Source organism: Pinus tabuliformis, chromosome X (assembly GCF_031772625.1).
Source record: "Pinus tabuliformis cultivar Carrire ecotype Pingquan chromosome X, CPIR1, whole genome shotgun sequence".
Lineage (NCBI taxonomy): Eukaryota > Viridiplantae > Streptophyta > Pinopsida > Pinales > Pinaceae > Pinus > Pinus tabuliformis.
This window is the reverse complement of record NC_142308.1, coordinates 1,636,182,604-1,636,208,714: the sequence shown is the minus strand read 5'-3', so window position 1 is coordinate 1,636,208,714 and position 26,111 is coordinate 1,636,182,604. Positions and strand designations below refer to the sequence as shown.

Here is a 26,111-nt window from a genome sequence, read left to right as displayed (position 1 = left end):
CTAGCTTTTACCTTATATAGGAAAACATTCCCCTTTTCCTAGAATGAGCTCGAAGCTCTATTAACTACTCCTACATGCCTTTAACTGCTGCATTCATTACAAACATGCTGCACTATAATTAAACACAATCCTAATCAAACTAAAACAATAATTCTTTTCTCCTCGTAGACTTGATGCTTTCTTGAATGCTGTGACAGCTGTCCTCTTTCTGTTAGGCTGAGATGGTTGAGGGAACATTCACCGAGCAAGCTGGTCTCGAATGCTAGCTATATAGACCGCCTATTCATTAGTTAAGATAATCACCCTACATCCACGGTCTCTGTCTCCCAACATTTTCCTAAAGTATAGCAGCATGTTCCCGAATCTTTTAATAACTCCAGGTATGGAATGATGCTAGGTTTCTGATAGGTTTCTGATGTGCTGTAGGTGGTATTTGATAGACAGCTGTTCCTCTTCTTCAACTCCCGCTCACCGTGTCAAACTAGCTGCTCACAGTATCACACTAGCTGCCCTGCGCTTTAAATCATCACCTACAGCAGTTTCGTAGCGCGCTACGAAACTGCTGTAGATAACCTCTATTTGTTTCGTAGCAAATGAATCTTGAGCTGATAAATGATTTGCTTGAGAATCTGTAGACAAGTCACAGTCCTTGGACTATCCCTCCATATTACTGGAAATTTTGCTTCAGAAATCCTTCATACCACCTCTAAAGCTTCAACTTTCAATAGAAAGAAAACAAATTTACATGTGTTTCCTCTTGTCACTTTGACTATGATTTGAGTCACTATGAGCTCTTTTATTGTTTTGATGCTGTGGTGTAACCTCAAATCGGATTTCTGCAACCTGAGAAGTTGACTGAACCAATAACACTGTATTAACATTATTGCAACCGGGGGCCATCTTCGAAATGTCAAATACCCCAGCTAATGCTGTTGGAATGATCACAAATAAATTAAGCAATCATAAGAAAATTATGAAGCACTCTGTTCTAAGCTACCAACCATGGTGATCTTTATGAGAACCATCCAATATCTAATCAAACTATCTTAGCATAAATCTTTGGAGTCCGAGTGCACAAAATGATATTGAATACTGCTCACAACCGCACATCAAACATCTAAGTTGCATCTAGTTAGAAACTAAAGTGTTGAAACTGGAAAATTGGTTCTGTGAGATCTCAGTTTGCTTCACAGATATGAAAACATGTATGAAGTTCAGCCACCCAACTTTACACTCTTTATCTAGCAGACTATTCCCTCTCTGGCTGACAATTGGGATTCTGTTGAACCTAAAACCAATTGAGCTTCGAACCCTTCTATCCTTCAAAACGCTGTCTCGTTCAGCAAATTTTCATCTTCCACACAAAACAAGTTTTCTATCTCTGCCATGGTATAACGATACAGAGGATACTGCTGACCGGGGTTGCATTCACAAAGTCATTCTTGTATGTTGTAAACAGACCAAAACACCTGATGATAACTGCACACAACAGCAGAAAGATGTAAAAAATATGAACATATAATACATTCTGGATCCTCTTTCAGTACCGCCGCATGTCCAGGATACTTTCCAAGAAGTCATTCGAGAGGCTCTCACAACACCCTTTTTCCAAAGTTGTTCTCTATGATTGCGCTCAGTATTGATTATACAACCTTTCTTCACTTTCACTATCATCAATGGCTTTGTACTCCATGTTCTTCAAAGCAAGTTATACACCATAGCCAGCCAAATTCAATAGGCTCCCTGTGCCTACTGTAGTGCAGTACTCGGCCTCTGATTCACAGCCAGAGGGTAGGATGGGCCGATCAACATATTGAACTTTTCCTTTTCTAGATGCCTCAACTAATGCCAAGTGAAAATTCGAGAAGTAATTTACCCCAAGAACTCCATACAAAACAGCTCCAGGACTCTTTCTATTTGATTCTGGATAAATGTGATCAGTTTCAGAAATGTCAGGTTCTTCTGTTGAATCTTGTGACAATGTTGTCGCAGTGCTAAACCAATCAGATAACTCTGAAATATCAAATAAAATGGTAGAACCTACATCAACCCAATAACATTTTCCCTTGGGAGCATTTGAGTTCCTGCTCACTGACCAACGATCCAAATCTTTCTTGTAAATGTCAGAAGCATTTCCATTGTTCATGCTTTCTTCGTGCGACAGGGAAAAAGATGATAAGAAGTCCTAGGCCGGCTGCCGGTAAAGTACAAGTTTTGGAGAAGCTGAACGAAAAACAAGTGATAATCGGAAGAAAAACTCCAATGATCCACTTAAAACGTAACTTTCATGTTTCAGAATCTCTTGAAAACAATCTTCTGGAGATGTGGAAGCCTGATGAAGGGAAGCGCCCGACCATTTAGCCCGTAGAGAAACCTGCACGTTCTTCAGTTGCGGATGCTTGTCATCAGACAAACCACTGATCAAAATTGCCAAAATAATCAGAGGAATCCAATGACTAGAAAGCCTGTATTGGCGCGAAAGTCTAATAAAACCCTGCATCTTTTCTTTTGTTCTAATCCCGCGACTTTCCAGGGCCAACGTTATATGTGTTAAAGGGTAGCATAGCTCACAATTCGGTGCATGGAAACCAGATCTGACACAATCTGAAAAGATTTTCAACAAAACTATTAAATTAACAGAGAATGAGGGGAAGGACGTCCTGCCTCTTCTCGTCACTGTCTCCTGCGCCCTCCATCCCCAATATAACAGACTTCAATCACGAAGCCACGCCAACACCTTAGAAAAACGTGTTCAAAACCATGCTCTGATGCTTGCCATGTGTGCACACCGCTGTCATTCAATCATCAGTGTAGAAACTTCGACTTTCCATCCTCTTGCTTTTCTGTAGGAGGCATTTAAATGTGCATAGAAAGCTTGAGGCAAAGATCGAAATCTTGACCTCAGCATCCCCAATATTCGTATCTCACCAAGTCGGCGAAAGGCACCATATATACCTCACCATTTCGAACTTTCAATAAATCGCTTTATCATGGCAATAAAAGCAATATCGCCCCCATTACATTAAGAACCAGATTAGAGCACGATTGCAGAAATGTATAATGAGGGACTTTCCCGCTTGTCACCAAACCAATTCTTGAAAAGTTTGCCAAGACCAATTGGGTTATCATCAAACATACTACAGCACCCAGTATTAGCCGCTGCTATTAAACCAAACTTGAACCCCAGATTATCATAGGCAATATTCTCACCGCAGTTACCTTGTTCTACTCAGTCATAATAACCTTCTCATCATGGCTTAGGAAGTCCACTATCTATACTAATAACATTAACAGGTCCATTATTTTAAATACAAGCAGTCTCTGTTTCACCCAGATTTTGCATGTCATAATTAGCTTCTGGGACAATCTTAAAGCTAGCAAACATTGAAGCGGCTTCAACTGCATTCCTTACATTGCCTTTGTCATCAAATGTGCAGCCTTCCAAGAGGCCACGAATTTTATGGTTCTGAATATTAAAATAATGCCAAACTGGATTTAACTCGGGTTCCAACTTCAATAACAGTAAGATGGTGTTCTCAAGCTAGGATACATCAGATGCAACAAGCCGAGGCTCGCACTGCATTCAAGGATGCAAAGTCCTTCCCTTAAATATCTGTCATTTCCCAATTTCGCAGCGCAGCCACTGTAATGTCAGTGTTTTCGCTACGAAATCACTAAAATATATGGCGCTGCAAAACTGTTAACAAGTTTATGCGCTGCGAAAACACCCTGCCTTTTAGATATGCTAAAAATTTTTGACAACTGCATTTTCAGTGATAACAGAACAAATGGAAAAATGGAGAAGTCAAAACAAAGAAGATCATCCGGGACTCGATCGACAAGCGCTTGGTGGCCTACATCTCTGATCTAGACACCTCCAAGGAAATCTACGACAGACTGGTGAGTTTATTTAAAGTTAATGATGCAAATCAAGTTTTGTTTCTTAGAAATAAGTTGAGGGAAATCAAGAAGGGTAAAGATGAAAGTATGCAAGCATACTTCTTAAGAATTACCGAGATCAAGAACGATCTCCTATCTATTGGGGAAACCATTACTGACAGAGAAATGACACTCACAACTCTCGGAGGATTACCATCTGAATGGTATGTGTTCAGGACTACTCTTCTGAACAATAATGTAATTCCTAGTTTCGAGGAATTAATGGCTAGATGCATTTAAGAACAAACAAGGGTAGAAGAGCAGGAAATGCCCTTGCCTAAAGGTCCTCCTGCTGCCTTTTCTTTTCATGCAAAGAAAAGAAATAAATTCGGGACTAAATCAAAAGGAAAGGCTGGACCTAAGGCTAGAAGAAAATGGCAATGTTACATTTGCGATAAAGCAAGTCACTATGCAAGGGAGTGCCCTGATAGAAAGGACTCACTCTAGGACGATGATCAAAATCCCTCTAATGGAAATCAAAGGAATGACAAATTCAACATCAAAGGTAAGAGGAGAGCTGGGAATCAAGGAAGAGGACAAGCATTCAAGAAGGCCAGAAATTCCAGGATGTATTAAATGCACCTGACCTCAAAAAGAACCTAGTGTCCATCTTGGGAACGGAAGACAAAGGCTACAAGGTAACCTTCAGCGATGGCAAGGTAAGTACATGGAAAAATAATGTTAAAGATGCCTTTACTCTTGGGTTTAGTGTTTATTCATTATATCAGGTCGATGGAAGTCTGCTAGGTGTCATGTCTTATGAAACATCTCTTCAGTCCGAACTTTGGCATTAGAGGTTTTCCCCCCTTCATTATAAAGCTATACTCGGTGTAAAACAAATGGTGATAGGGATGCCCGAATTCTGAATAGAGAATGAAGGTGTATGTCCAAGATGTGCTGAAGGAAAGCTCAAAAGGGGACCATTCCCCTCAAGCCAATGGAAGACCTCTGATATATTACAATTGGTTCACTCAGGCATACCTGAGGTTGGCATTAAGAGGGAGACTACTACACCACATACTCCTGAGCAGAATGGTGTGGTGGGAAGGAAGAACCGCACCATGATGGAAGCTGTCTGGGCCACGCTACATGATCAAAGGCTTCTGATGTTTCTATGGGCTAAAACTACAATCACCTTCGTATATGTACAAAATTGATGCCCTCATCAAGCATTGGGTTCCAAGACTCCTAAAGAAAAGTTCACCGCAAGGTGAACAATCTTTCGACTTTGAGGAGCTCTCAAGAAGCCAACGCCAGGGAACCGAAAGAAAAGGATGATGAATCAATGCCTGATGTAGAAGAACCCATGGATTTGATAGATTCTCATCCACATGAGCCTTCCTCTTCTAGGAAGAGGCCTTCATGGCTTAGGGGGATACTTGATGATGCTAAAGGACATGCTGCACCCTGAGGAACCTTTCGTGAAAGTAAGAAACCTAATAGGTATCAAGGATACTTGACCATCATGAGCACGATCATACAAAATGAGCCTTCGTCATTCTCAGATGCCGTCAAGCATCAAGTATGGAAGGATGCTATGATCGAAGAATATGAGTCTATCATAAAGAATGATGTTTGGGAAGTAGTTCCCAGACCCCAGGACAAGATTGTTGTTACTTCCAAATGACTTTACAAGATAAATCATGCAGCAGATGGAAGCACGGAAAAGTATAAGGCTCGTTTTGTTGCTCGAGGTTTCTGCCAAAAGGAAGGTATAGACTATGATGATACTTTTGCACCTGTTGCCAGATATACAACCATCCGCTCGATCATAGCCCTTGCCGCTTCACAAGGATGGAACCTACATAAGATGGATGTCAAGACTGCGTTCTTGCATGGCTCGATCAAAGAAGAGGTCTACGTGGAGCAACCCGAAGGATTTGAGATTTATGATCGAAAATCTCATGTATGCAGGTTGAAGAAAGCTCTCTATGGGCTGAAGCAAACACCCCGAGCATGGTATGAGAGGATCGATAGCTACTTGATGAAGCTGGGATTCACTAGGAGTGAAGCCAATCCTATCCTTTACTTTAAGGTTGAAGATGACAAGCCTCTCATACTGGTATTGTATGTGGATGACCTCTTTCTAACAGGTGCAGACCCTCTCATTCACAAATGTAAGAGGGAGCTAGCCTCTAAATTTGAAATGAAAGACCTAGGACTGATGCACTACTTCCTACGACTGGAAGTATGGCAGAAGCCAAGGGAAATTTTCCTATCTCAAGGGAAATATGTGGTAAAGATATTGGAAAGATTTGGTATGATGGACTGCAAGCCTGTGACTACCTCGAGGATCTTAACTTTTAGAAGTTATATGGTAGTGATGTCGGACCAGATTTGGGAAATGCCTCTGAGTTTCATAAACTCATTCGCATTGATGTTCTTGGTGAACCTCCATCCGAACATATGTTTTGCAGTTAGCATTGTGACATATTTGGTTGAGCCTCATTGGATTGATGCCAAGAATCTTCTGAGATATCTTCGTGGCACAATGGGTTAAGATACATTGTCGGAGATGTGAGACTACTTGGATATACTGATGCTGATTGGGCAGGCAGTGTGGTGGACCGTAAGAGCACTTCCGAGTTTTGTTTCACCTTGGGATCTGCTTCGATATCATGGATGAGCAGGAAGCAGAAGTCGGTGAATTTGAGCACCGCTGAAGTAGGATATACTGTTGCTAGCATGACCTCGTGCGAGGCAGTCTGGTTGCGAAAGCTCTTCAGTAAGCTGTTTGGATTTACATTGGATACCACTGTGATTTTCTATAACAACCAGAGGTGGGATTCGATTATTGAGGAATCCCGTATTCGTCGATTGCTCCAGTAGATAGACATCATCTTGGATATGGTAAGTTGATGAGAAGAGGCTCCATCGCATTAAGATGATGTACAGGTTGATACACCTTGTCAAAGCCCCGAGGAAAGATCTAATCTGTGATTTTACCGAACGACTTGGAGTCGGTAAGAAACCCTTGTACAAGGGTCCTGCATGTTGCATACATTGAGCTATGGGAGCTCTGAGGGCTTGCGGTTATTACTGGAGCAACATACGACCACAGGGTGACTCACCCTCCCCTAGTGGTGCACACTGGAACAAGATGATTCGCTCTCTTGTGGGACAAGATGATTCGCTCTCTTGTGGAACAGGATGATTCGCTCTCCTATGTAGTAGGATGATTAGTTCTCCTGTGAGGCCTGGATTGATGTGTTCTCCATGGCGATTGTAGCAGGATTGATGTGTTCTCCTGTGAGGCCTGGATTGATGTGTTCTCCATGGCGGCCTGGATTGATGTGTTCTCCATGGCAATTGTAGTAGGATTGATGTGTTCTCCTGTGAGGCCTAGATTGATGTGTTCTCCATGGAAATTGTAGCAGATTGATGTGTTCTCCTATGAGGACAGGATTGATTAGTTCTCCTGTTGAGGCATCCTACCCATGCAGTCTGGGACTCATGAGAAGTACCTCTCATCTGATCAATGAGCAGGGAAATGAAGTTAGGGACCATAGTAGTACCGATGGACGCATCGTTGTGACTACCGTACTCCCTACGCTAGGATGGCCTCCATTGATCTGGGATCAATGATACTGGTCTGGGACCAGTGGTAGGAGTTGTACCATACTATGACGCTGACTTCGGGTCGGTTGAGACTGGTCTGGGATCAGTGGTACATACTCTGAGACTGACTTTAAGTCAGTGGAGGATGATATTGGTCTGGGACCATTGGAGTTGTACTCACTATGACGCTGACTTTGGGTTGGTTGAGACTGGTCTGGGACCAGTGGTACATACTCTGAGACTGACTTTGAGTCAGTATGATACATCCTCGATCATTTCTTCTTCTTCATCATTCAGACAAAAGCAGAGTAGAACAGAACAATGCAAGAGCAGAGCATAACAGAACAAAACAATACAGATCAGTGCAGGGCAGAACAAGACAAAGCAGAATAGGCAAAATAGAACAGAGCAGGGCAAGGGTCAGGCTGTACAGGGCAGTGCATTTTATGGATGAATAGTAACGACCGATAGACAGATTGCAGATGAAGTTCTCCATGGTTGAGAGGGAGTGTTAAAATTGGCAACCAGGGCAAAACTTCATGTGGGTCATCTTATTCATGGATGATAATATTTTTATTAGATTCCTCTCGTCGAGAGGTGTAGGATTGATATAAAGATCATCCGAATCCGATAAGTATTCATGGAGATATGAATTTATTTTGATTATGGAATTATTATCAAGCCGACCTACAACTCATGTAGGCTCAGAAGCCCAACAGTCGCATCTATTCACCCACCAACGTTGTGTATAAATATAAGAGGCATTTTCCTCATTTTGACTCACTCATCGCATCACATCTCTCTCTCTCTACTGCGCAGATATGAGTCTCTTCTCTACTGCGCTGAAATGGGTCTCTCTCTCTCACACATGTGAAGCCGGAAGCTGTTGAATTTGAAGCTGCAACGGCAGAAGTAAAGATTGACTTGCGTGGCCTAGAATATCTCCTCTTTGGAACTGCGTTGTAGGTTCATCTGAACCTCCTTTGAAAGCCGCAACTTTTGAATGAAGTCAATCCGACGAACGGTTTGCAAGATATCGACTGCCCTAGTTTGAAGCCGGAAACTGCTGAAACTGAAGCTGCAACTGCAGAAGTAAAGATTGACTTGCGTGGCCTAGAAGATCTCCTCTTTGGAACTGCACTGTAGGTTCATCTGAACCTCCTTTGAAAGCCGCAACTTTTGGTGGTGGAATGAAGTCAATCCGACAAACGGTTTGCAAGATATCGAATGCCCTAGTTTGAAGCCGGAAACTGCTGAAACTGAAGCTGCAACTGCAGAAGTAAAGATTGACTTGCGTGTCCTAGAAGATCTCATCATCTAAACTGCGCTGTAGGTTCATCTGAACCTCCTCTGGAAGCTGAAACTTTTGGTGGTGGAATGAAGTCAATCCGACGGTCGGTTTGTGAGATATGGTCTGCCCTAGTTTGATAATGAAACCGCTAATGCTGATGCTACTGATCTAGGGTTTGCTACTGCTGATATGAATCAGATTTATTGTACTATTTCTCTCTGCTGAATTATCGAAGATAAAAGAATATTTGATCAAAGGGTTTCCCCACACATTGTGGGGTTTGTCCCTGGCTAGCCGCCACATCTTGTGTCTCTTGTCTTGGCTTGTTTTCTGTCGATCGTTTAATGTTCTATCTGCACTTTACTTTATGTACATGTGATTACTAATCGGTGGAATATAATAAGAAAAAGAAGTAAATTGTTATAAGCATAGAACATACCATAACTTAACACAAGTGATGGTTACAAATGGAGGAATGATAAATTTCTCTAGAAAGTGCCATAATATCAAGCTATCCATGGGAGAATATGTATTGACTAGCCCAATGCTTTCCATTCCAAGGTGAGGTGCTGATGTTGTACTAGGAGTCCAATGGCTACAATACTTGGGTATAATAGCTTTTAATTTTCAAGAACTTTTCATGAAATTTTCTGCGAAAGGAAAGGAAGTTGAATTAAGGGGTATTGCAGGGAAACCGGGAAAGATAATAAGCTATAACAGTATGACAAAAATTATAAAAGAGGAACAAAGAGGTGTAATTGCACAATTATGTTCACTAGATGTTTCCACATCGAAATCATCTATTTCTCCAGATCTCCAAAGAGTCTTGGACAATCATTCCAAGATATTTGAGACTCGAAAAGGTCTCCCACCTATTCGTGATCATGATCATGCTATTCATCTAATTCTAGGAAGTGTTCCTCCAAACATCAGGCCGTACACATATCCCTATGCCCAAAAGAGTGAAATTGAACGTATGGTTGCAGAAATGCTAGAGGTAGGTATAATTCAACCTAGTCAAAGTTCTTTCTCTGCTCCAGTATTATTGGTGCACAAGAAGGATGGATCATTATGCATGTGTCCAAATTATAGGGAGCTCAACAAGCTCACTATTAAAGATAAGTTTCCCATTCCTGTCATTGATGAATTACTAGATGAATTGCATGGAGCAATTTACTTCACCAAGTTGGATCTTCGTTCAGGATATCATCAAATCAGAATGAAGACTGAAGACATTATGAAAACAACATTTAGAACTCATGAGGGTCATTACGAATTTTTGGTCATGCCTTTTGGCCTTACCAATGCACCTTCTACATTTCAAGTTTTGATGAATTCCATTCTCAAACCCTTCCTTAGAAAATCTGTGTTAGTATGTTTTGATGATATACTAATCTACAGCAAGTCTTGGAAGGATCATGTTGAACATACTGACAGGGTGCTACAACTATTGGAGGAGAAACAATTATATGCAAAAAGATCCAAATGTTTCTTTGGAGTACAAGAGGTGGAATATTTGAGTCATATTGTATCTCATGAAGGAGTTAAGGTAGACCCTAGAAAAATTAAAGCCATTAAGGAATGGAAAATCCCCACATCCATAAAGCATTTGTGAGGATTTCTCGGGTTGACAGGGTATTATCGCAAGTTTGTTAAGAATTATGGGAGAATAACAACACCTCTAACAACATTATTGAAGAAGGATGCATTTTCATGGATTCCAGAAGCAACAAAGGCCTTCGAACATCTTAAAAAGGCAATGTGCCAAGCACCGGTCTTATCTACACCGGACTTCACAAAAAACTTTATTGTGGAATGTGATGCTTCATGAAATGGAATTGGTGCTATTTTAATGCAAGATGAAAGACCCATTGCTTTTGAAAGTTGTCCAATCAAGGGAAAGTTTTTACACAAAGCTATTTATCAGAAGGAAACGTTGGCAATACTACATGCACTTAAGAAATGGCGACCCTACCTAATGGGAAGACACTTCAAGGTAAAAATGGATCATGATAGTCTTAAATAATTTTTAGAACAACTATTATCTTTAGAAGAACAGAAGAAATGTGTCACAAATATGTTGGGTTATGACTTTGACATCATCTATAGAAAATGGAAGAAAAATTTTGTTGCAGATGCAATCTCAAGAAAGGATGAGGATGTGCAAGTATTGTTTTGTGCTATTTCTATTATCCAACCAGATTGGATAAATGAAGCAAGGGATGAATGGAAGAAGGACAAAGAATTATGGCCACTTATTCAAAAGTTGCAAAAAATCCCAATTCAAACAATATTGCTAGAAATTGAAGAGGAAGGAAAAATCATATTTGAACCTAGAGCAGTCACAGAAATAAGAACCCGACAGCTATGAAATCGATCAATTTCAGAGTATCTCATCAAGTGGAAGAACTTGCCCTCTAAAGATTGCACATGGGAGGACAAGAATTTTATACAGAAGCATCAAGAACTACTCATGCATTGAGGACAACACTTTTTGAAGGAGAGGGGCATGTTAGGCCCCTATACTACTAGTGTAACCCCTTATTGTTATTAGTAAAACCCCCTTATTATATTGATGTATCCATGTAGTGCCCATATTGTTACTATTGTGCCCCATAGAAGCCCACTATTGCTATTATTGTGCCCTTACATTATTATTGTTATGTCGGCTCTGATTATATTATGACCCCTTAGACTCCTATATAAAGAAAGGAGGTCTTTTCATTTGTATCATCTAAGAATTGTTCATTTGTGTAATGTAAAGGAGGTTGCCCCCTCGAAGAGGCTTATTTCTAAGGCGCTCATCTATATTTTCTATCTTTTGTGAGTTGGTTTCATAACAGTTGGGAACCCAAGATAAGAATAATCCTAGAAGGTCATACTCAAAGAATACCTAGGTGGGTATGTACCTTGAGAGACAATGATGAAGGTATCTATAAAGCATTGGTCTCACCAACATTGTAGATCATGATCTCATGAACAGATGGAGTTGTTAGTCAAGGCCTTGCACTATGACAATACTGATTGATATGATGCTATAATAGATGGATTGCAAATATGGTTTCTCTTATGTGAATTCTTCAGAAATTGATAATAGCCAAATACCTTGTAATATTGTAGGAATACCTCCCAAGTTAAGAGGGAGTGTTGAAGGAAATGTAACTAGGTTCAGTCTTCATAAATGTACTTTTGATATTTGTACTTATTCAAGAAAAGAAATATTATTTTTATAATATATGTCAATGAGTTTCTTGCTCATTGAAATAGGTCTAGCACATGTTAAGTGCTATGGGTGACTCATATAGTCAAAAGAAAATGTTGAAGGTCTTAAGGGCATGTTACACCATGTATGAGGGTCAAGAGAATACCTCCAAGCAAAGTCAAGTCCCATCCTATGCAAAGGCACCATCAAAGAAGCTCCTTCAAGAATGTTACACCACCAAAGAAGCCATCTGAAGCAAGAACAACAAGTCAGCCTTCTAGTCGGTGTAAAAGGAGGGACAATCCTCTATATATAGAGGTTTTCCACTCCACCAAAACACACTAAATTACCTCTGAAATTAGTGCAAAAAATGAGCAAGTAAAGGGTGAAAAGGATACGAGAAAGGGAGCCTCTAGTGCACCATCAAAGGAAGGAAGAACACCCAATGTTAAAGAATAGTTTCTAGGGCAATTTACACGTGTGAGGAAAGGGAGGGTTGCCTGTGGTCATAACAACAGCAACACATAATTGGCATATCTATCTAATTGGGCTAGGAAACTAGACCTATAAGGTCTCCCAATCAAGCAAAGGAGAAGGTCACTCAAGCAAAGGGAGAAAAGAGTTTACCATATCAAGGAAATCAACACATGTGCAGAAATCTAGGGTTGCAGGATAGTCATCTCAAGTCTGCATCTACACCTTGAAGAAAGAGCTCATTTGGTCAAGTAGAAGAAAGGGATCATCGCAAGAATAGGGAATTATCAAAAGGTGTCTCTTCTAGAGCAAGTGCAACAAGGTCTATCAAAAATTGAGAGAAGATCGAAGTTCCAGATGAAGGAGGTTGAAGTGCCAAAAGGAGGAAGTGTCGAAGAAATAAAGTGCCAGAAGGACTTGAATTGTGCTTGGAGGATATTCGGGTCAGGGGTCTAGGGTTTGGCATTGATCAATAAGAAACTTCAATAAGAGAAACTTACTAAAGGGTTTTCCTCTCAAGAGAAGAGAGGTTTTGGCCCTGGCAGAGAGCCAACATCTTTTGTTCTTGCTCTTATGTTTTGATAGTTGTTTGATGAAGTACACACTCATGCATTACTAATAAGAAGAAGAAGATTAAGCTAACAAGAAAAGGTAAAAAGACTCCACAAATTTTTATCAAGTAACGAAGAATCACACTACACTTATTTTCCCTAGATTCTTCAACAAAGGAAAGGGTCTCGGGTCTAAGGGATGGTTACATTGTTCTTGATGAAGGGATGTTTCAACAATTGCTTAATGGACAACATGTTCGCAACAAACAACCTTTTTGACACAATCTTGTGAACACAAATATCAGTTGCATACCTACTCAAACAATACATTCCAACTGCAACTATTGTCATTCTAGTTACATCATTCGTCAGAAATTACAAAGTGGATGAAAATATTGTTGGAAATACTGAGAGGGGGGGGGGGTGAATCAGTGTTTCTTTTTCAACTATTATTTTACCAGTTAAAACATTTATATTTAGAACACAAGATGAACATCAAGTATCAATGCTTTTATTAATATAATATTTGCAATAAAATAGATACAATATATAAATGGTTGCAATCAGTTGCCAAGCACCAACTTGGACTTTTGTGAGGCTCCAACCTCTAGAGCACCAACTATGATTTGCCAAGGCAACAATCTTGGATTTAGGAGCACCAAATCGTAAGGACTCCAATCCTTCCAGTTCTGAGGCACCAACCTCAAGGGCTCCAACCCTCTACTGGAAACTCTCTGGATCTATTTTGTCAAGGCACCAACCTCAGATATAGGAGCACCAAGTCCAAGGACACCAATGCTTCAAACTTCTGAGGCACCAACCCTAAGGGCTCCAACCCTCTTTTCAAGGCATGTTTGATAGTAATGTTATGCTCTCAGAACTCTTCTTTACTGAGTTCTATTTGTTTACAGCTTCACTGTAGTCTCCATGCTACAACATCAATGCCAATTAGTCTTCTTATGAAGGAGTCTTTACAACTCTTCATAGTGTTCACACAGAGTCTGCAATAGCCTTCATGATCTCTAATAATTTCTCCACACAGCTTTAGTGAGTCTATTATTAACTGCACTAAGCTCTGCACAAGAGCCAACTTTCTGTTCAAGAATCTTTTCTTACTGTCACAGTAAATACTTCAGCATGATTGCTTCTCTGCTGACTACTTCTCCCTTCAAACAATGTCAGATAAACCTTTATTTATTACATCCTAGAATTGTTCTACAGACTGCATTGTGTACCTGATTAATTCATCACAGGTTTGAGTCTTTCACAGGGTAACATGATTAATAGAGATGCTTGCCCTTCAAATGCCTCCTATCCTGTTGGTCCTTCAGCCCTTTTCTGTTCTACTGGACCCTCCAGCTGCCTCATTTTTCTTCTAGCCTTTTTTTTAATCAACCTTCAACTTTCCTTTTTCTCTGTTATTGTATGCTCCCGATGCCTCTGACTGTCGGATTCCTCTTTCTGCTGGTTCTTCGGCTTCCTCCTCAGTCGCTGTATTTTCCTCTACACTCGCTTGATCCTTTGGCTTCCCTCGATCACTGTAGTTTCCTCTGCCTATTTGAATTAACCAATGCTTCATGGACACGTTAATTTAGAAGAGAAGGCTGAATTACAAAGGAAATGATGCTTATTAAACAATATCAGAGGGATCCCTTTTTTCCTTTAATAACATTCATACACAGGGCTTTACTATTTATGGAGAGACTGTACCAATCAAGAGACCCCACATGCCACGTCACCATCACAATCACAATCGCCATCGTTCAGGCCCACTGAACTATCAAAATTGTTATTTATGCATTTTTGATCCAGGTGGATGTTGGTGGCCACCAACCTATCTCATTTGGACCCCCACAACTGTCTCTTTCAGTTTTTCAATTTCCTTAATTATAGCGCAGTTTACTATTTTTAGCAGTTTTTCGGGTCCTAAACTTCCGGAGCAGTTTTGAGGCCCTAAACGACGTTTTTTGGGAAATCTACCTCCGTGATTTTTTAGCTAAAATATCATCTTTCCATCGTAGTCCTCGGAGAGATCTTTCCAATGGGCTATCATGCGCGTCAAACGGAGATCGTATGCCAAAGGTACGACCCCGGGAAGTTGATGTACCAATTTACCCAAACGGGGCCCATAGTTTGGCATTTCATCTTCTAGGGTTAGGTTTTGGAATGTTAAGGGTTTCCATTGTTTCTCAAGAATAAATAGGCCTTCGAGCCTCATTGTAAACACAGTTCGAAACAGTTCAGAGGCATGTAGCCGACACATCTCTTCTCAGAGATAAGCTACCATCGCCCTAGCTGGGTTATTTCTATTTGTAAGCATATTTCAGTATTCTCCATTAATGAAATGAAGTATTATTTCCGCTGCATCTTTGTTTTTATGGTTATCGCATCTCTGTATTTATGGTTATCTCTGTAATCTATGGCATTCCTGCTTAAATGCGGATCAGTGGTATCAGAGCGGTCTGTTTTTTCTCTGTTTTTCTTTGCATGTCCCCAACGAGGTCAGGATATAAGGAGTTAGGGCTTGAATTGGTCGAACCTTTGCAAGACCAGCCTCGCAAATCTCGACGACCTCCCATGGCAGATGAGAAGAAAGACGAGGGGGCAGGATATCCTATCAGAATCTTGCTCGAAGAAGCCCTCGAGTGGCAAAGGAACACGATGATGGATAGCTTTGCACAAATCCTTCAGTGGCTACCCAGAGGCGACGCATCGGCTTCCAACAGCTACTTTGGAAACGCCACACCGTTTAACGTACAAGTTAATTTTGAAATCCCCATCTTCGAGGGTCAAATAGACGCAGATGCCAAGATAAATGGTTAAATCTGCTAGATGGGTATTTTTCTGTTCATGAATTTTCAAGTCGGGAAAAGATTGTTTTCGCTCTTCTCAAAGCAGCCCCCCACGTCAAGGACTGGTGGGAAACATAATGTGAGCAGAAGGATGAAAGTACAGGCTCACTGTTTTCAGCCGCCCCACTTGGAATGACTTCCGAGATGCCATCAAGGAGCAGTACTACCCTGTCAAAAGCTATGAGGACAAATACATCAAATGGACCACACTGCGGCAGGGACGAGACCAAGATGTACCAGAGTTCACAACTATTTTTCATACCCTTCGCACACAGTTGGGTATCAAAGATTCTGAGCTACATCTGGTACTCAAATACCGCGGCTGCCAACACAGATACATCCAGGAAGAGATGGAGTTCTTGAACATCTCCTCACTTGGCACAGCATACCGATACGCTGTCAAAATCGAGCAAAAGTTCAAACAGAAGAAGCGAGACTTTGGATCTACAAATCTGAAGCCCAAAGGACAAAGCCAAGGCCGGGTGACCCAAGACAACCCCTCTAAGCTGTAAGAAAAGAACAACACCATGAAGCCGAAGAAGGACACAGGAAAGTGGTGTGAGTTCCACAAGAGTCCCACTCATAACACATGTGAGTGTCAGACCAAGCAGTCGCTGGTGGCCGAGTTGAAGGCTTTCGAATCAGATGCATGTTCTGAATCTGAGCCGGAACTCGACAAGGGGGATGGCAAAGGGAAGCAAATCATTGATGTGGATCCTAGTGCCACTGTTTCCACTGCCAAGATCCAGAAGAATGAGCCCAAAGAGCCAGAGGAGGGGGAACGTCTTTTCCACTCGCAAATGTGGGTGAAGGGTTCGCCGCTGCAATTCATTGTCGATAGTGGCAGCCAAAAGAACCTCGTTTTAGTAGAGGTCGTGAAGCGGTTGGGCCTACCAACTACGCCACACCCACAACCGTATAGTATCGGGTGGCTTCACGAAGGATGAGATCTCAAAGTTCACCAGCAGTGCCGCCTTCCCTACAGCATCAAGCCCTTCACAGATGAGGTTTGTGTGATGTTACACCTCTGGATGTTTGTGATGTACTATTAGGCCAGCCATACTTGTGGAGGCGACATGCTGTGTATGAGTCAAGGCGTCGCGTTGTCATTATTTCTTTGGATAATTCATTATATAGGATACCAGAGGTAGCTCCACCTACCACCACCTCTTTGATCACTGCTAAGAAAGGCAACAAGCTCATCTCACAGACTAGGAAATTTATTTTTTGTCTAGTTCACTCCCAAAGTAAGGAGAAGATCGTTGCTACATCCATGACCCCCGTAAAGGGTTCCTCCACGCAGCAGCACCAACATAGGGATACAGTCATGACAGAACACAGGAACAACTTCTCCTTACCCAGAGGGGTACCACACAAGTTTCAGGTGGGCGAAAAAGTTTGGTTACATCTGCTGAGAGAACGCCTTACCAGAACCCATCAGAAACTCAGACCGCTTCGACATGGTCCTTACACCAGTAACAAGGCTGTGGGCAACAATTCTTTGAAGCACATCATTCCTCCATTCCTTCACTTGCACCGATTGTTCAATGTGGACCATCGCCGACCATGCTTCCCACCATTTCTAGACACATCAAAGATTGCAGAACAGCTCACTGGAGACCCAGCTCAGCAGAAGCTTCCTCATCTCAAGGAGGAACTCAATGTAATGGGGACCATTGCTTCCTAAGGGGGGAGGAATGATCCAGGTGGATGTTGGTGGCCACCCACCTATCCCATTTGGACCCCCACAACTATCTCTTTCAGTTTTTCAGTTTCCTTAATTATAGCGTAGTTTACTATTTTTAGCAGTTTTTCGGGTCCTAAACTTCCGGAGCCGTTTTGAGGCCCTAAACACCATTTTTTGGGAAATCTACCTCCGCGTCTTTTCCGTCGTATTCCTCGGAGAGATCTTTCCAACGGGCTATCATGCGCATCAAATGGAGATCGTATGCCAAAGTTACGACCCCGAGAAGTTGATGTACCAATTTACCCAAACGGGGCCCATAGTTTGGCGTTTCATCTTCTAGGGTTAGGTTTTGGAATGTTATGGGTTTTCCATTGTTTCTCAATAATAAATAGGCCTTTGAGCCTCATTGTAAACACAGTTCGAAACAGTTCAGAGTGATGTAGCTGACACATCTCTTCTCATAGATAAGCTACCATCGCCCTAGCTGGGTTATTTCTATTTGTAAGCATAGTTCAGTATTCTCCATTAATGAAATGAAGTATTATTTTCGCTGCATCTCTGTTTTTATGGTTATCGCATCTCTGTATTTATGGTTATCTCTGTAATCTATTGTGTTCCTGCTTAAATCCTGATCAATTTTGGCCTTCAAAATCCTGGGCAATACAATTATTTGAAATACACAGGAATACATGGAAAAACCTAACCGAACCGCTTAAGGCCGGACTTCAAATTCATTACACCCGCATCTATAATTGCATCGAGTCCGTTCCTCCATAACGTCATCACAGTCGGCAATCGTGACTTCCAAAAGTCTTTTATAAGTTGAGCTCATTACATCGTCGATGGCTGATGGCCCTGCTGGACATGATATAGTATTAAGCTATGTTATAATAGGACCATCGGGTACACAACATATATGGCAATCAACTCTTCCAATGTAGCAAGGCCTTAAGCACTTGCGATATGGCAGATGCAATATATCAATAGGGAATTTTATAATTTTCAATGGGTCTGCATACGTATCGCAATTATATATCTATATCTATATATATATAGATATATATATATATATATATATATATATATATATATATATATATATATATATATATATATATATATATATATATATATATATATATATTTATTTATTTATTTATTTATTTATATTGCAATCACATATTTTAATGTGGCAAGGCTTAGAGCTGGAATACAATGATACATATGAAATATACTGCAAAGCATGCATTAGAACACTTAGCGGACTTCCCCTGTTTATGCCCCCAGACATATATATTGTCGGGTCCGCACATGTATATCGCAGTCGGGGGTTTCGGGTAGTGGCACATAGTAGAACCCCCATATATGATTTCTTTGATATATATGTATATTCCGCCTCCGATAGTGTATTCCAATATATATGTAAACTCCTCCTCTGATAGTGTATATTGCGCATATATATATTATATACTGCTATGCCTATTTTAACTCTTCCGCTCTTCTTTATTGCTATGCTCCTTTAACTCTTTTGCTCTTCTTTATGCTCCTCCGATAGTTCTTCTTTGGCATATATATGACCTATATATGGCTCCTCTGATAGTTCCGATAGTGATGTTTATGCTCCTCCGATATGTTAACTCCTCTTTTGATGACTTCTTCCTCTCGGTTCTTCTTGGGCATGTATTACATGCGATGCTCCTTCGATGTGGCTCCTCTTGCTCCAATGTCTTCTCTGATACCTTCATACTTTGATGGCTTCTATCTTTTCTGATATGCCTCTCTGATATGCCTCTCTTGCTCTAATATTCTGCAATACTCTTAAGCATAAGTGATAGCTTTGATATGCCTCCTTTGTTAACTCCTCTGTTAACAGACTCTTACTCATGGCTTGGCTTTGCTAATGGCCTTTCTCCTATTTCTTCATGGATCTACTCTGCTTCCCCTTCATGGGTCATCTAGTATCTATAATATTGCCATATTGACATCAATGACAACCTAGGTCAACAATCTCCCCCTTTGTTATTGATGGAAATATTCTTCTTCTCTCCCCCTTTGACATCAATGGCAAAGGACTGCTCTAGGACTCCCCCTATCAAACTGCTTCTATTCTTTATGAATGTTAGATCTTCATGGGTCTGTGACTCCCCCTGTCATAGTGCTCTTCTTTTTACTCAAGATAGAAGTATTGATGCTTTATCATCAATTAGCACATTATCCCCTCTTCATGTCTCAGAATTACTTTATCATGGCTTCAACAATGCTTAAAGATGATCTACTTCAATGCTTTCAACCAGATTGCAAATAGCCACACACCAAGTGTCCAAGTCCAGGTTTTTATGCTTTTATCCATATTGTTGTCTCCACAGTCAGAATTGAGAGGTCTTCATAGTCCAAATCAAGAGAAAATGCCACTGAAATTGTCTTTCTTGCTATCTTTCTTCAGATCTGAGTTCCTTTGTGTCTCTATGCTTCTCCTTTGGTCACTGCCATCCAGTATTCAACATCACTGCATTTGGATGAAATGGTGAGAGGTTGTGCCTCACTGTTGCTATCTTTTCCAAGTGACCAGTATCAGCTTAAGTTATATTTGACTGCACAACATTCTCCTTTCTGTGAGCCATCTTTTCCTTGTGTTCTTGTACATATCTTTGCAAGTTATTTCTGCTAGCAGATTTAGATGTCCAATCTGTGACTATCTTTTAAATTCATTTTGTTTATTTGCATCTTCTTGCAATGCTTCAATTTTGTTATATGCTACCAGCTTCTCTTACTTCAAACTCCATTCCAGATATATCTGTTTGTTTGAAGATTGCCTCTATTTGTGTCCATAATTTACCTGTTCTCACATTAAATCCCTGAGTCAAGACATCTAACATCTGTAATATCAGAAACATAGTTATTTGCCCTATTTTTCTAGCATTAGATGACCTTCTCTGTTGCTCCAAATACTACTTAGTGATTAAGTGGAAAGCATCTTTAACAACAGTCCAAAGAATGGTTACAGGATCATGTTCTTCAACAGAGTACTCGTGAGAAAAGATCTTTATCAAAGAATGATTGTTAATATAGCTCAACAAGGATTTTATAAGGACCCTTTCATGAATAGCTTTTGCAATAATGATCAAGAATCACAGGCTCCCCCTAACTGTATGCATCATCGCTTTTGGGAGAGTCTTCCCATCAAATGCTTAGATTGTCAAAATTCAGGCCAATAACATGTGTTGTTGGCTGGAGAGTTCAAGGTACTTTTGGATTGTATTTGCTTCCTTCTCCATACTTGTGTAACTTTTTTCTTTTGCATGGTACTAGCTTGTGTAAGAGCCCAAGTTAAGTTACAATCACGTGCCATATGACCAATGTTATGACACTTGAAGCATTCTACATTATTCATGAATAAGAATTCATGATTTCTTCCTGCAAAATTGTTTCTTGGAGATTGTTAGGGACCATAATATCTATCTTTTTGATATGCTTTACAATCTTTTGCCATGTGACCAAAGTTTGTACAAGAATAAAAATAACCAAAAAATGAACTTTGGTACCTGGAAGATGGAGATTTCCTTGATGTACTTCTGAAGCCTTTCTGCCTTGAGATCCTTTGATGATAACCATTGCCTTTTGCATCTTTCACATCATCTACATTTATTCTTGGAGCAGGATTTCTTCCATTGTTGCCTTGATTTTTCTCCTTGCCTTTGCTGGAACTAGGAGCATCACCATTTCTTTCTGGCTTCTTCACATCCCTTTTGTTTGAAGCATTATCATAATTGTTTGAGGATTCACCTGCATACCCGAGACTTGATTTATCAAATGGACATATTTGATAGCTGAGCATGTCATCCAAGGCTTGAGAGCTCTTCAAGATTTTGTTCATCCCTTCAACCTTTTTCTTGAGGAAGACAATCTCTTCTTCCAATCTTTCACACTCATTATTCTTCTTAGCAAGTTGTTTCTCAGTTTCTTCCTTGATACGAGTAGCTTCATTTGCTTCTATTTCAAGGGAGATGATATCTGACTTCATTTTGAGGATTTCCTCATTTACCTTTGCTAGACTGCTCTCCATTTCTTCCTTGATCCTTGTAGCTTTACATGTTTCGGCCTTGAGAAGTTTGATGTTAGATTTTAATTTGAAGATTTCTTCATCCTTTGCTTTTAGTTAACATATCATGGTGTTTCTTTCCTTTTCTACTTCATCAACCTGTCCTTTTATGCTTTCCAATGCTTCCATTGTCTTCTCAGCTCCTTGTGTTTGTTTCCTTGCTTCTTGTAGTTGAGATTTCAGAGAGGAGAGCTCTACCTTGTACTGATCAATCTCTTCTTCAAGTTTGTTCAAGCTCTTGTGCCTTTGTTCAAGTTGACTTGACAAGGTATCTTCCTGTTTCTTTGCTTTATCCAATTGATTTGTCATGGATATGACTTCTTCATGATGCTTTCTTTTGCTTTGATGAAATTCCTTCTTAAGCTTGGCAAGCTCTTCATCCCTTTCTTGTACTTGAAGCTTGACAAGGTCAACTTTCTCCCTTGTTTGATCTTGGTCACCAGCTAGTGCTATCTTCTTAAGTTCCTCATTTTCCTTTTTCAAATTGTTAATCTCTTCCATGGCAGCCATAAGTTGAGTGAGGAGATCTTCTACAAAATATTTTTCATTCTCTTCATCTTCTAGGTATTCTTTAGCCTTGATGTCATCATTCTCATTTTCAGCTTCTGTGATGGTCATGGTCAATGCTCCTTTTGAGTGAAGGTCATGAAGTTTGTCCCATATACCCTTTTCTAATGAATATTTTCCTAGATTGTTCTTTATAGAATCAGGTAGCTCGTTCAAGAATGCCTTCATTTCTTTTGCATTGTACTCCTTGGATTCTCCATCCATCTTGCTATCAACAATCACTGATTTCCAGATTTCAATGCCTTAAGTCTGTAAGAAATTCCTCATTCTTGCTTCCCATATATTAAAGTTCCCTTTTGACCATGGAGCCTCCTCAAATTGGTTGTCTTCTATTTTAGTGGTAGAGGGAGACACATCCTTAGGAGGATTGGAGACTTTCTTCCTTGACTTCACCATTTGTGTTTAAAAGATCAACCTTCAAGCTGTTAGGCTTTGAATGAAGGTGTTGGCTCTGATACCAATTGTTGGAAATACTGAGAGGGGGGGTGAATCAGTGTTTCTTTTTCAACTATTATTTTACCAATTAAAACATTTATATTCAGAACACAAGATGAACAACAAGTATCAATGATTTTATTAATATAATATTTGCAATAAAATAGATATAATATATAAATGGTTGCAATCAATTGCCAAGCACCAACTTGGAATTTTGTGAGGCTCCAACCTTTAGAGCACCAACTCTGATTTGCCAAGGCAACAATATTGGACTTAGGAGCACCAACTCCCAAGGACTCCAATCCTTCCAGTTCTGGGGCACCAACCTCAAGGGCTCCAACCCTCTGCTGCAAACTATCTGGACCTGTTTTGTCAAGGCACCAACCTCGGATATAGGAGCACCAAATCCAAGGACACCAATCCTTCAGACTTCTAAGGCACCAACCCCAAGGGCTCCAACCCTCTTGTCAAGGCATGTTTGATAGTAAAGTTCTCCTCTTAGAACTTTTCTTTACTGAGTTTTGTCTATTTACAGCTTCATTGTAGTCTCCATGTTATAGCATCAATGCCAATTAGTCTTCTTATGAAGGAGTCTTTACAACTCTTCATATTGTCCACACAGAGTTTGCAATAGCCTTCATGATCTTCGATAATGTCTCCAAACAGCTTTTGTGAGTCTACTATTAGCTACACTAAGCTCTGCACAAGAACCAACTTTCTGTTCAAGCATATGTTCTTACTATCATAGTAAATACTTTAGCATGAATTCTTCTCTATTGACTACTTCTTCCTTCAAACAATGTCAGATAAACCTTTATTTATTACATCCTAGAATTGTTCTACAGACTGCATTGTGTACCTGATTAATTCATCACAGGTCTGAGTCTTTCACAGGGTAACACGATCAACAACGATGCTTGCCCTTCGAATGCCTCCTCTCCTATTGGTCCTTCGACCCTTTTCTATTCTGCTGGACCCTCCGACTGCCTCTTTTTTCTTCCAACCTTTTTTTTAATCAACCTTCAACTTTCCTTGTTCTTTGTTTTTGTATGTTCTTGATGCCTCTGACCATTGATTTCCTCTTTCCGCTGGATCTTCAGCTTCGTCCTTAGTCATTGTAGTTTCCTCTGCGCTTGCTTGATCCTTCGACTTCCCTCCTTGGTCACTGTAGTTTCCTCTGCCTATTCAAATTAACCAATGATTCACAGACACATTAATTCAAAAGAGAAGGTCGAATTACACAGGAAATGATGCTTATTAAAAAATATCAGAGAGATCCCTTTTTTTATTTAATAATGTTCACACACAGGGTTTTACTATTTACGGAGAGATTGTACTAATTAGGAGACCCCACATGCCATGTCACCATCACAATCATAATCGCCATCATTTAGGCCCACTAAACTATCAGAATCGTTATTTATGCATTTTGGCCTTCAAAACCCCGGGAAATACAATTATTTGAAATACACAGGAATATATGGAAAAACCCGAGCAAAACACTTAAGGTCGAACTTCAAATTCATTACCCCCACATCTATAATTGCATCGGGTCTGCTCCTCCACAACGTTATCGAATTCGGTAATCGCGGCTTCCAGAAGTCTTTTATAATTCGATCTCATTACATCGCCAATGGTCGATAGCCCTGCTAGACGTGATATAGTATTAAGCTATGTTACAATAGGACCATCGGGTCCACAACATATATCGCAATCAGTGCTTCCAATGTAGTAAGGCCTTAAGCACTTGCGATATGGCGGATGTGACATAGTATTAAGTCATATTACAATGTTGCAGCAGGCCCACATACTTTATCGCAATCAACACTTTTGGGGGTGATAGCCCTTTATATATTGCGATTACCGCAGATGCGATATATCAATAGGGCATTTTATAATTTGCAGCAGGTCCACATACGTATCACATATATATATATATATATATATATATATATATATATATATATATATATATATATATTGCAATCGCATATTTTAATGTGGCAAGGCTTAGAGCTGGAATACAACGATACATATGAAATACACTGAAAAGCATGCATCAGAACACTTAGCGGACTTCACCTGTTTACGCCCCCGGACATATATATCGTCAGGTCCGCACATGTATATCGCAGTGGGGGGTTTCATGTTGTGGCACATAGTAGAACCCCTCGAAATGATTTCTTCGATATATATGTATATTCCACCTCTGATATATATGTAAACTCCACCTCCGATAGTGTATATTATGCATATATATTATATACTGCTTTGCCTCTTTTAACTCTTCTGCTCTTCTTTATTGCTACGCTCCTTTAACTCTTCCACTCTTCTTTATGCTCCTCCGATAGTTATTCTTTGGCATATATATGACATATATATGGCTCCTCCGATAGTTCTGATAGTGCTGTATATGCTCCTCTGATATGTTAACTCGTCTTTTGATGACTTCTTCCTTTCGGTTCTTCTTGGGCATGTATTACATGTGATGCTCCTTCGATGTGGCTCCTCTTGCTCCAATGTCTTCTCTGATACATTCATACTTTGATGGCTTCTTCCTTTTCCGATATGCCTCTCTGATATGCCTCTCTTGCTTTGATATTTTGTAGTACTCTTAAGCATAAGCGATAGCTTTGATATGCCTCCTTTGTTAACTCCTCCGTTAATAGACTCTTACTCATGGCTTGGCTTTCCTGATGGCCTTGCTCCTATTTCTTCATGGATCTGCTCTTCTTCCCTTTCATGGGTCATCTAGTATCTAGAATATTGCCATATTGACATCAATGATAATCTAGGTCAACAAATATAACAACAAATGGAGCACTTAGGATCGATGCTACTTGACCACTTCTTCCAATATGATTCCTATCAATCATAAGTAAACCAGTCTTATAGTAAATTGCAAAATATTCACAATTATTTTAAAAATGTTATAGCATCCAAACCCATTTTCAAGCAGGTATGTTGCATGATTCACAACTATATCTGGTGGGTCTGCTTCTGCAAGAGTACAAGTTACACCTCGTGCTTTTGCAAGAAGGAAGGTAGAGATGACAAAGTACTCAAATTGGTACTGGGCACCTCCAACTAGGAAACAATCAAGACAGGAACACACAATTCCATTTGAGTTTCCCTAGTGATCACATGTCTAACAGATATCAGCCCTATGGGAAATCCCTGAGCTCAACATAAATATATCAAGGATAATGCCAGTTCCTAGTTCCTCCTCTCTTCCTTGGGTGCAGTGAACAACCTTACCATCTCCAATATAAATACCATGATGGGCGTATGTATAAGTAATTCACTAGGAGTAGATATGATCTCCGGGGAGGATCTCATCTCGGCTGATCCTGTTGGACAAGAACCCCATTGCTTCTTTTGCTTGCCTTGCACCGACCTGCTTCTTTCCTTCGATAGATGCAACACCAAGAAACAATTGTTGTTTTAAATTTT

The 26,111-nt window shown here is 40.3% G+C and overlaps 1 pseudogene; it reads right to left on the bottom strand.

The window, feature by feature from the left end:
• Positions 1–2,185: 2,185 nt before the first annotated feature.
• On the bottom strand, positions 2,186–26,111 carry LOC149146301 (protein LEAD-SENSITIVE 1 pseudogene; annotated as a pseudogene).